At 43.5% G+C, this 12863-nt stretch overlaps 1 protein-coding gene across 3 annotated transcripts in view; it reads left to right on the forward strand.

Moving 5' to 3' along the window:
- LRSAM1 (leucine rich repeat and sterile alpha motif containing 1) overlaps positions 1-12863 on the forward strand; it is a 3131994-nt gene that overhangs the window by 2512288 nt on the left and 606843 nt on the right. The gene's annotated exons all lie outside the window — the stretch shown is intronic.

Below are 12863 nucleotides of genomic sequence, written 5' to 3' on the forward strand. Positions count from 1 at the left end.
ACATTAGATACCAAAAGAGAAGGAAAGAACAACCACAGTCCCCTCTTGATATTAACACCTTCACTGGTTTTCTTTGGAGACTAATGTTGATTCTCTTACCTACTGATTCAGTAGTAGGAAGCCCATAGACCAGGAAACCTCACGACGGTTGCCGAAAAGAATGGAAACTGCACAAAACGTTCAGATGTTTGTAGGGACCTCACTGCGATAGCATGAGGATGCCTTAGACACAAGAGAACTGTGAGAAACCTAGGGGTGTTCTCCCATCCAGACCCCAGGAGTCTTCTGTTCAGGTGGCCTTTGGAGGGCCATCGCTCTTAGATCCCAACCCAGGGGGTGGACGAGCGAGAGAGGATCACCTGGGTAGGGGAATCTGGGTTTGTCTTAGTGGGAATACGCCAGGCGATACGCAGTATTCTTATGGGACAATTGAGGGGACAGAAGAAGTCCTGGACGCCGTCATATGGGATATGTTGATTCCCACAACTCTTATACAGGTGTCATGGCTTTTGAGTCCAATCCTATCATTTATGACCCAAGATGGAGAACAAATTGAGTCAATTGCCCAAGAAGGGGAAGGAAGAAGACCCAAATGAAACAAGGACAAAGTTCTTGTGTTGACATCCATTCATCCTCTACCTGTCCAAGTTACAGAGAATACCATCAAGACCCCTGTTTCTATAATCAACCAGCAGACATGAGGAAGGGTCAACCATTCCCTTAAGCAAAGACAAGTTTAGAAGATTTTCCTATATTCAATGTCAACTCCCCAAACAAATCTCACATTCCTCTCCCTCAGCTTTCTCAAGGCATTTTTAATCCCAGTCCATGTTCCCCACCCCATTTCCAACCAATACTGGGACGTGGAAGAGGGAGTACTGAAGATTTCCCATAGGAACAAAATGGGGAGTGTAAGGGAAACCGCCTATAGAAAGAACTTAAACTGTCCCACTGACAGTCAGGCAGAGGCAGTTTTTCTTTTTTTTTTATTGGGCATTTTAGTCAACATTTTGACTTTTTACACAGAAAATAAAAAAGAAAAAATATTCATAATATTCATAATACAAAATGTTTCACCTTAAAAGAAAAAAAGAAAAGGACACATATAAAATAATAAAAACAATCACCAAAGAGAGAAAAAAACGAAAAAAAACATAAATCATTTCATCTTACACATCATTATCAGAATTCATCCAGATAATCAAATTTCAATAAATTCAATTGAGTTTAACATTCTTGGGTCACGTACAAATCTTTTTAACCTCTTCTGTCTAATAAGCCAAGTCCCCGAGCATTCTGATAATAAATGAACCACCATTTGTTTTACCCCCTCTTTACAGATGTTCCATACATTCGATGGAAACGATATTGGGTCCCTAATATGCTGGATTTCCAGGGTTGCAACCACGTTTAGCCGAAATCTCAGGAACTCTTTTCTGACCTTAGGGTTGATACCCTTCTCTGAATAGGCTGCAATAGTTGCTCTAGGCTTTTCATGCTCTGACCAAGAAGAAGGCAGTTTTGTCTCTCTCATCCTTGTTATCGTCCTGATCCAATCCATACGTTTAAGCAGTTCTTTGGCTTTTACTGGATTTTTGATCAAAACCTCTAAGTAGCAGTCAGATTGCTCTAAGATTTTATCACATTTATAAGACAAAATCTTTAGAAGCAAGTTGTTATTTAGTTTCAGTTGGAGGGCTACCTCCTCATACAGTGACTTCTTTGGGGCTCTATGATCAGCCTATATTGACTAAGCCATTTCCACTCCAATGTTGCTAACAAAGATCCCAAACCCAATTCATATCGCACACTAGCAATGGGGATAGATGACGGGAGGACCAGTACATCCTTCAAAAGTTTTCCTTCCAATCTATCCCAATTAGCATTGAAAGTCTGTAGATTTGTTTCTAACCCATACGTAACTCTTGGAACCACCTTTCCAACATAGTATTTAATTAGTGGCAACATTGAAAATCGACTGTGTTTAAGGTAGATTCTCTTCATATGAGCACCATAGCTAAGAGATGCGTCTGCGTAGAATAGGCCGGAATCTGAGAGCCCAAATATGAGACTTCCCTAACAACTGGGATTGTTGAATTATTTAGTGACCATATATACAGTTTGACTCGTTTTTGTGGATTTTTAAAGCTCACAATATACGATTTGTTTGGGTTAATTATCAAGTCATTCAAGACTGCATATTCCGCTAATCCACTTAATCTCTGTAGGCCAACCTGAGAGTGGTCCATGACCACAATGCCACAATGCCATCGGCATAGGCCAACCAGTTAACTTTTCCACGTCCCAACTTCGGAGACACCAAGCCCTTGTCTGCTAGCCATTCACCTAAATCCGCCATAAACAAAAGAAAGAGAAAAGGCACCAATGGACAACCTTGGCGAACTCCCTTCTCAGTGATAATTGGACTAGAAAGTAACCCCAATTTTCCCAACCTTACTCTTAGCAATGAGCCTTGGTGCAGATGGATCAACATATTTAATAAACCATCCGGGAGACCCACTTCTTTAGTTTACACCAAAGTTTATTCCTGTTTATGGTGTCGAAAGCACGGATAAATCCACCCATGCACAAAAAAGGGGAGAACCCGCCTTTAAATGGGTAGTTGCAGTAATACAACCCAAAGTCAGAAGATTTAGTATCGTAGAGATTCCATTTCTAAAACCAGTCTGTTCTTTCGGGAGAATATCCTTCTGAACTGCCCAGGCCTCCAGCTTCCTCAAGAGAAGACCACAGAAAATGTTTGCATCCGCATCTAACAGTGAGATTGGACGGTAACTGTCTGCCAAAAGGCTGTTTCCCTTTTTATATAGTGGAATAATAATTGCATTCCTCCATGAGTCCGGGATCATTTGTGCCTCGAGTATATCTTTAAAAAGGATCTTAAGAACTACCGCCAAAATCCTCGGGTTTTTCTTCAAGATGGAATTAGAAAGACCGTTTGGCGCCGGGGCTCTAGAACTGCAGGACTTCATTATTTGAAGTATAATATCATCCAGCGAGACCTCCATCAGCCAATTAGTGACCGTTAGAGTATATTGATCTGAAGAAAAGGCCTGTGCATACATCTTAGTAAAGTATTCCATCCAGACCTTTTCTTCTATACATGATGTCTGTACGGATTCAGACAGGGAATGTGATGAATTGACAATGGTCCAAAAGTTCCTAGAATTTCTCATTGAGACTGCTTTTACCATTTCTTCTCCATCTCTATGTGAAAGCATAAACCTATGCGATCTAGCCCAGTTTTTATAGGAATTTATCTGCTTCAAAATAATACAACTTTTACTATCCTTTATTCTTTTCTTGGTTCTATATATCTCGGCTCTCACCATTTTCTTCTTTTCATAAATTTCAATATCAAGGAGTGCTTATAACTGCCCCCTCCAGACTTTGAGTTAGAATTTGTCCCCCTGACTTAAACTTGACCACTCTATTACCCGCTAAATTATCTTCTAGCGGTTGAATATAAGTTGGACAGCTTATAACATTTCCCACCGCTGTGGCAAAGTCCATCATTATATGATCACTATCTTTCTTATGCATCATATTCAATTTTAGACACTTATCAAAAAGATTACTTGACACAAAAACATAGTCAATTGTGAAAACGCCTCCACTCTCTGCCATGTAGGGGCACCAATGGCCTCACCTTTCTCATTGTCATTCAGCATTAACAAATTCCACTCACTCATGAAATCAGCCCACATACATCAGTTTTTCCTATTGTCTTTAGCCAGATAAGGCGACAAATATGAGATGATGTACTGTGCATTAATACCCCCCAGTATCAACAGGTCCTCAGCTGGAAATTTAGATACAATTATCACCAGTAGATCAGATGAGGATTGCAAAAAAGACGATAATTCACTAATCAACGGATTCCAATAAACTATTATCACAACCCAATATATACTTGGCAGTTGTTCTTTAATCCGTACTCTCACCGCCAATAAGCCTTGAATTGAATTTGATATCAGGGAACAATCCCAAAAAACAGCTTTCCTACAAACCAGCAACAAACTGCCACTGCACCCTACCTGTGGCAATCTGTTCAAAAGTAGAAAAGCCCTCAATCCCGTCTACCTCAGTTAACCAAGTTTCCTGAAATGCAATTAAATCAAAATTGTGAAAAATAAAATATCTTTGTGTATCCTTTGAAAATGAGTTAAAACCCCTCGTATTCCATGAAAGACATCTTATTTCCCGCTTAACTAGAGCTTCTGCTCGGGTACACCCATTTTCTGAATTACTTGTGCTATAATTTCAGGCACTAACTTCCATATATATACGGAGACCCTCCCCAGTTAATAGTGCCCAATGTCAGCTTTTGTTGTTGCGATTCCAATACACCGATTACGGATTGTACCGCATTATTCAGGGCGGTTCTAGATATTGTAAAGCCTCTCTTCTGCCATTCTTCACTTGAGTTCATCATGGCTTCTAAGGCTAATCTTGATTTCATCTGTAATTTCGCAGTAGTAGTCTTTGGAAACTCGGGAAAACTAACACGCTCAATGTCATTAGAGGAAAAGTATCTTAATAGATTCATTGATTTCATTTAATTAAGAATGGTAGGGCGATTTATGGGTTTGCATTGCTTAATAGTATCTGTTTTACTTAAGAAAACATTCATACAAGTCCTATTACTGGAAGACTTTTTATTAGTCAAAAGCTGTACCCCATTTGTTGTTAACCAGGGAGAAGCAACGTCCTTCTTTGGCACACATCTCACTTCCATTGTTGACCGAGGGGACTTCAGTTAACGGCACATTCATTATTCCCTGATTTGCTCTTAAAACATCAAAGTCTGATTCCCCACTCACTATCTTAGCTTTTTGCATCAAACGATCCTCTTTTTTCAAAAAGATTGGGGCAATTTTCAGAGTGGGTGGATTTGATTTGGGCTGTTGCTTCGTACATAGGAAAATCGGGGCTATTTTCCTCGGAACAAACACAGAATCTCTTTGGCTACTCACTGTTGCTTCCACAATTACCAGTGAGTGCTCCTCCAAGGGCTTCTTTACACCCCCTTCCGATGGATTAGATTTCACAACTTTAGATTTGCCCTTCCTTGTGGCCTTCACAGTAGCCTTTTCAACCTGTTCCAGATTAATTTTTTTCAAGTTTCTTAAAAATTGTTTGCTTGAGACTTGGCATTAAGTCCCTTTTCTTCCCTATCAACTCTGGATTCTGACCCGACTTCAGTTCTTCTTCTTTTCTCTTCCTCTTTTTTTTGTATTACCATTGTTAGTTAGGAGTTCCTCCAAGGGCTCCATCTCTGCCAGCAGTTCACTGACCACGACTTGTATTACTTCATCCTCCGCCAATTGTGCAAGCCGCATAAATTCTTTCATAACAGATGATAATGGCGTATCATCCCACATACCCTCCTCTTGTGAGTTTACCGCCAATTTTTGTGGAAGGATTAGCCCCTGATTTTGGGTTCCTTGATCCACTTTTTCCGATAACCTGATCATTTCATTCTTTAATTCAAGCCCTTGGGTAATCAGAGTATCCAGTTTTCCTGTTTGGTCCTTCTGAAAGAGTTGTAGCACATCCATCGATTTCTTTATTTAATTTTTTTGTTCTTTTTTTTTTCTATTAATTCGTGGCTGATTCCTGGTATGATTTCGACCTCGCCATCCTGAAACGCAAGTGCAGGGTGGCTGAGACGAAGTGGAGGGCTTCGGGTGCATCCTTTGACAAAATGGCCTGCCGCCTGTTGCATACGTAATACAGACTCTGTCTTGTCCAAGAAGAGAGCACATATTCAAGCCTGCGTCTCTGCGGCCTCTAACAACATGGCCAAACTCTTTCAAATGCAAGGAACTGGCCAATCCTGTTGCAGTCTCTACCTCTCCTGTTCCCTCCTAGTCCCTCTGGACGGCTCTGGTCTCTCACTTTTCTGCTAAAACTCAGGACATCCTGTCCTCTATATATTCTTCCTCACCCTCTTCCTCTCTCGGCCCCCATCTGGCCATCTCTCCCTCTCCTCCTTTTTCCTATTTCTCTCTGACAACACCTGACGAGGTTTCTAGACAAATCTAATCTGTGAAAGTGTCGTCCAAACACTTGGCTCCCCTGCTCCTCCAGAACCATCAAGGACCATATTGACACCCTCGCTCAAGCCTTGGGCCGTAATCACTCTTTCGTCACTGGAACCTCCCCACTGCCTTGTGCACCCCTCCTCAAGAAGCCGTCTGCCGATCCTACTTTCCCGGCAAACTATCGCGCAATCGCCATCACCCCTTTCCTGGGCAAACTCTGGGAAAAGCTGGCCATCTCCCAGATTACTCTCCACACTGAATCTGTTGGTTGCCTCCATGACCATCAGTCTAGCTTCAGAGCTGCCAGATGCATGGAAACTGCTCTCCTGAACACCCGTGAAGATCTGCTCTCTAACCTTGATTCTGCTAGCAATCCTTCTGTCCTCATCCTCCTTGGTCTTTCATCTGCTTTCGACATGTTCAACCACGCCATCCTGATCCATTGACTCCGTGAGGAGCTAGGCAGCAGAGATCAGGCCAATGAGTGGCTGACCGCCTTCCTCTTGGACCTCCCCTCCCAGGGCCAACTTTGTCCCTTTCTCTCCACCACCTCTCTCTATACCTGTGGCGTTCCTCAGGGCTCTATACTCTTACTCTGGTTTTTTAACCTCTACTTGGCCCCTTTGGCCTACCTGATCTCTAACTTTCAGTGTTATGCGGATGACACTCCGCTTTCCTTCAGGCTCCCCTCGGCCTCCTCGCCCATTCATGACTGTCTATCCGCGATTCAGGATTGGTGCACCTCCTACGATCTTTGCCTTAATGCCAGTAAGACAGAGATCCTTCTCATTGGGACCCCTGCCCCTGCTTTCCCTCTCTCACTCTGGCCGCCCACCTTGAGCCCTCTTCCTTCTCCTTCCTGCGAGGCAAAAAACCTTGGCGTCATGTTCGACTCCAACCTCCGTTTCTCTCCTCACATCTCAGACGTCATCAAAAAGTCCCACTACCAGCTGTACCTCCTCAAAGGGACTCTTAGCTTTCTTACTTTACCGCAGAAGTGCACTGTTACGTAGTGAAGGATTCAGGCGGAAACTTAAATACGAAGTTGAAGCTCTTTATTAAACATATGTTATCTTGAAACGACCCCCAGCCGGAGGCTCGGCAGCCGCCCCCTATAACTTCACTCCTTCCTTCTCTTAACTCCCTTGGAACCTGGAACCTCAAAGGATGCAGTGTCCACGTTCCAATCTAGCCAAGAGCAATGGAATGCTGAGGCAATGTTAAAGCACTCAACATACTGAATACAATAAAGGCAATATTACAGTGATACCTTAAATAGCAGATGCCTGTCCTAACACCTCCTCTCTTTAATCATGAAACAAGAACTGATGAAGAGGAAAAAAAACAAAATAATTATTATTTCTGGAATACAGAGTTGATAATATTCTAGCAATAAACACAATAATACAGTGATACCTTTGATAGCAGGTACCTATCCTAGGACATGTTAAATTTCTACGACGTGTGAAATCAGAAATGATCAGTAAACTTTGATGTGTGATAGTCCACCTTGATATACAAAGCATACCTCCACTAATATCCTTCCGTTTATCCACACTTCTCCTTGATAGACTTAAAAGGGCTACTCGCTCTAAGTTCCAAATGCCAACCCCTTTGATTAATACAGAGGGTCCCAGGTCCTTTACCACTTGCTTGGGCTCTGAAAATAGAGAGGCTCCTTTACGAACCTTGGTGGGAAGTCACCATCCTCAATCTTAAGTTCTCTACAGTAATTCTTCTGATCATACCTCTCTTTTGATCTGATCCCAGATTCAAGCATTTTCATCTTCACACTTTCTAGATCCACTCCAACCATTTTTGACTTGCCCATCCAACCTGGACATAAGTGTGAATTGGGCCTTCTACCTCTCAAGATCTCGAATGGAGTCATACCTGTGACACTGTGAGGAGTTAACCTATACTGGAACATCCGTTCCATCACCGTCCTCACCCAGTCCCCACCAGTGGCCACCTGAATCCTAATGGCTTACATGAGAGTCCTGTTGAATCGTTCTACGCACCCATTACTCTGGGGGTGGTACAAAGATGTGTTCACTTGTTCTATCCCCTGCCTGTCCAAGGAATCTCTAAACTCCTTAGACACGAGTTGAGTACCATTGTCAGACAAACACTTCCTGTGGAATCCTTCTCTCCAGAACAGCTGTTCCATGAATTTCATGATGCTACTGCTGGAAATATCCTTGAATACACAAACTTCAGGCCATTTTGACAATAAGTCCATAACCACTAACAAATAGCTATCTCTTGCACCTCCAATGTTAAATGGACCTAAGAGATCTATAGCAATTTCATCCCATGGGACTCGGGGACATTCTCTGACTATCATGGGCACTTTCTGCACTCTTAGTCCTTTATTTCCTTCAACGCATTCTACACAATGTTTGACCTGTTCCTCCGTATCCTTGTCAAGGCCTGGCCACCAAAACTCAGATCTCATCAATCCCTTCATTCTGGCCAGGCCTAGATGCCCAACATGGGCCAAATCTATTACAAGTTTTCTCATTCCAGATGGCACAACCATCTGATGTCCTCTGTGCAAATAACTATTGTGAGCCCATAATTCTTCCTTCACTCTGGCAAATCCACCCATGGCACCACTGTAATTCATTATTTTACCCTCCATCACCAGTGTCAACATCCTTTGATAAACATCATCCTCCCTACAAGCAACATCTCAGTCATCCTTTTTTAATGTCTCCTGTACTTGAAATATCTCTGCGCTCTCCTCTGAACATGAGTAGTCACCACTAGAAGAAATTTCTCTCTGAACAGATCTAGACAAGGCGTCTGCGACCACATTGACCTCACCACTGGCATGAAGCATGGTAAATTGAAAGCCTTGCATCGCTGTGACCCATTTCATAATGCACCTTGACACACCTTCCAAGCCACCTTTAGTGAATATCCCCACCAATGGTTTATGGTCAATGCAAATTGTAAACTCCTTGCCCCAGAGAAACCTTTTAAACTTCTCAACTCCCCAGATACAAGCCAAAGCTCCTTTCTCTACCACAGAATATCTATCATTAGGTCCCTTCAATGAACTGGAGGCAAATGCCACCGTGTGCAAACCAACTCGGTCTTCTTGCATGAGAACGGCCCCAACACCATAGTCACTGGCATCCACAAACAACAATGTACGTTTCCCCTCTTCAAATATTTTCAAAATGGGTGCGTTGACAATGGATATCTTTATCACCTCAAACTCTTTCTTACAAAGATCATTCCATTTAAAAGCCACTCCTTTGCGAGTAACATTCTCATGTTTCTTGACATGCCTGATGGGCCCTTGATAAATTTGCCATAAAACTCAACTAGGCCAAGAAATGATAATATGTCCCCCTTTGATTTGGGCTCTTCCATCCTCATGATGGCCTCCATGGCTTCCTCTTTGGGCTTGACACCCTCACCTGTAATTTCATTACCTAGGTAAACCACCTTATTGGCCTTAAATATGCACTTTTCTACAGCAACAGTGAGACCGGCTTCATTAAATATGTCCAAAACTCTCTTCAATCGTTGATCATGTTCCATCTCATCACTCCCACACACCAGTACAACATCTTGATAACACATGACCTCTTTCTCTCCACCAAGCAATCTGTGCATTATACTTTGAAAAACACTTGCTGCCGAAACTAACCCAAACGGCATGGGCACATCTGAACAGACCGATTGGTACGATATGTGCTGTGAGATCCCTGGAATCAGCATGTAATTCGATTTGGTGGTAAGCTGATTTTAGATCCAATATGGAGAACACCTTGGAGCCTGATACGCCCACCTGTAAGTCATCTATTCTAGGTAAGGGAAACCTGTCCGCCACCACAATACTATTAAAAAGCCTTAGATCAATGCACAGTCTCAACAAACCATTGGTTTTCCTAACCACCACTTTGGGACTAACCCACTCTAAGCATCTATTTTTTCAATGATCCCTTCACTCTCCATTCTTCTCAATTCCTTATCTACATCTTCTCTGAGGGCAAGAGGAATTTTGCAATTTTCGGTACCGCCCCTCTCTTCAAGCGAATTTTGTGAACAAATACCTTTAAACATCCCAACTTGCCAGAACCATTATCTGCTTGTAGGTCCATCCCCCTTCACAGACAATACTTGCTCGGGATGACTTGCTTCAAGCCTGATATTTAATTCGGATTGGTCACTCTATGAGAGTAACTCTCCCCCTTTATTGGTAACGTATATGGTCCCTGTGGATTTCCTGTCATTAAACTGCACTTCAGCATTAAAACACCCTATGATCTCTATGGGGACATCATCGTATGCATTTGCAATGACACAGTTCTCCCACAGAGTGCAACACTCGCATTTCTCCTTCCATACTCGCACACTTATCAATGTATAATCAGCTCCACTATCCATGAGCATTTATACAAGTATTCCCCGAATTAGCACAATGGCATAGGGCTTCTTCTTCTTTACCCTGCCATCAATGGCATTCACAGTAGACACCACTTCTTTACCAACCTCACTATAAGACTCATCCACATAGTTCGCCCTAATCTCATGCACCTGACTTGAACCAGGATTGAAATCTCTACAACATTGTGCAATATGCCCTCTCATGCCACAATCATTGCATATAATATGTATTGCGAAACAATCCTTATCAGAGGCTAAGTGCGATAAACGTCCGCATCTATAACAGCTCCTTGCTGGAGGACCCTTTGTTGGTCCAGCTTCTGTAAAACCTTTAAAAGAATTTGTTTCCCTAGACATTCCTCTGTTGTCCCTTGTTGGTACCCATTGTCGGTTCTAACCCCTGACAGTTGCTTGCTTACTCTCCTGACGATCCTCAAACCTTTTTCCAAACTGCATAGAGCGTCTTGGAACTCCTGCGCTTTGTCTCTGGGCAACTTTCCATACTTTCTGGATTTCCCCATCACACTCCTCCAACTTAGGTTTCTCATTGGTCAGACTTTCTGCCTGAAGCACCTTTATACATTTGTCAGTGTGTTCCACCATCTTTGCAATCTCGATTGCTCTATCTAATGTGGGATTCCTCTCTTTCCATAATTCCTTCCTGATGTTATTGGTGCATTTGATCATCAATTGATCCCGCAAGTGCTCATCCTGGCAGTGGTTAAACCTGCATTTAACTGCTAACCCCCTCAAAGCTGTAACAAAGTCTTCAATACTTTCACCGGTCTTTTGGTCCCTCTTGGCAAATCTGTACCTCTGCAGTATGATGATCTCCTCAACACTATAGTGTTTATCTAATTTTGCCAGTGTCTTCTCATACAGACCGCCATCTGGCATGTCTATGGGCTCAGGCAATTTCTTCAAAACCTCTTGCCCAGCAGTCCCCAAACAATGGAACAGTAAAGCTTCTTTACGCTCATTGGAAAAGTTAGCACCAAAAACTGCCAGAGCATACTTGTGGAAGCCTTCCTTCCAGTCCACCCAGCGCACCCTGGGTTCTCCTGGGACAGGCAAAAAGAAAATGGGGGCAGGCACATTCGCCATATTTTAGGATATTAGAACTGTATCAGTTTGCTCCCACAACCAAGCAGGACTTATGTCTAACTTCACCCACTCCCCGGAACAGTGATGTGCCCAAACACTTCTAATGCGGGATAGGACACTGTAAAGCTCACCATCCAGCTTTTTTGGTACGCGAAAAGCTTATGAAGCTTGCAAAGTAAGAATCAGCCGCTCCGTACTGACTTCCTTAGGGCACACTGTGCGAGGCTCACTGTATACGGAGCGCCGGAGCACCGTGGCGTCGGCAATCAGGTGACTCCAAAAATGGCTGCCACACCGTTGGGTCCTTTTTTTTTTTTATGCGTGCGGCCGTCACAAGATAAACAAAAGCACACGGATGGCAGCCACGTTGCCGGGTCCTCTTTTCTGGCACGCGGCAGCTGCTAGCAGTATAGTAGCTTCAACTGTGTCTATGACATCTTCCTCCGTCAGGCAGGGACCAGCAGGCGGTGAGTCTTTCAAACACTTAAATGAAAACAACTGGCGTAATGTGCAAGCGGGCCAGTGGAGTCGCTGGGATCACAGGATCCAAATCCAAAAAACAGACAGAACGTACCATCCACCGGGTGACATCCCTTATGACCTTAAGTCGTACAGTACAATTGTCCAGTTGGCAGATCAGCATTCTGCTTGGCGCTCCATATTACGCCGCTTCACCCGGAGGACTCGTCGGATGTCCGAGCTCTGCCGTGAGCTCGTTACTCAGCGCCGCGGCTATCCTCTGCCGTGTCCGCTACAATGGCGCTTCGGTGGATGGGCTGGGGGTCGTGAGGCAGGTCCAGTCCTCTTAGACCTTGTTGCCAATTGTTACGTAGTGAAGGATTCAGGCGGAAACTTGAATACGAAGTTGAAGCTCTTTATTTAACATGTTATCTTTTTAACGACCCCCAGCCGGAGACTCTGCAGCCGCCCCCTATAACTTCACTCCTTCCTTCTCTTAACTCCCTTGGAACCTGGAACCTCAAAGGATGCAGTGTCCACGTTCCAATGTAGCCAAGAGCAATGGAATGCTGAGGCAATGTTAAAGCACACAACATAGTGAATACAATAAAGGCAATATTACAGTGATACCTTAAATAGCAGATGCCTGTCCTAGCACGCACTATATCCAGAGACCTTGTTCTCTATAGGCTGGACTGCTGCAACAGCCTCTTTCTCAATCTGCCTTCCTCTAAACTCTGCCCTCTGCAACTAATGAGACTTATCCTTGACATTAGGGCCCCGGGACCGTATCTCTCCAGCCCTGAAATCTCTCCACTGGCTCCCGGT

This window comes from Ambystoma mexicanum, chromosome 8, assembly GCF_040938575.1.
Source record: "Ambystoma mexicanum isolate Mex_15411 chromosome 8, UKY_AmexF1_1, whole genome shotgun sequence".
NCBI lineage: Eukaryota > Metazoa > Chordata > Amphibia > Caudata > Ambystomatidae > Ambystoma > Ambystoma mexicanum.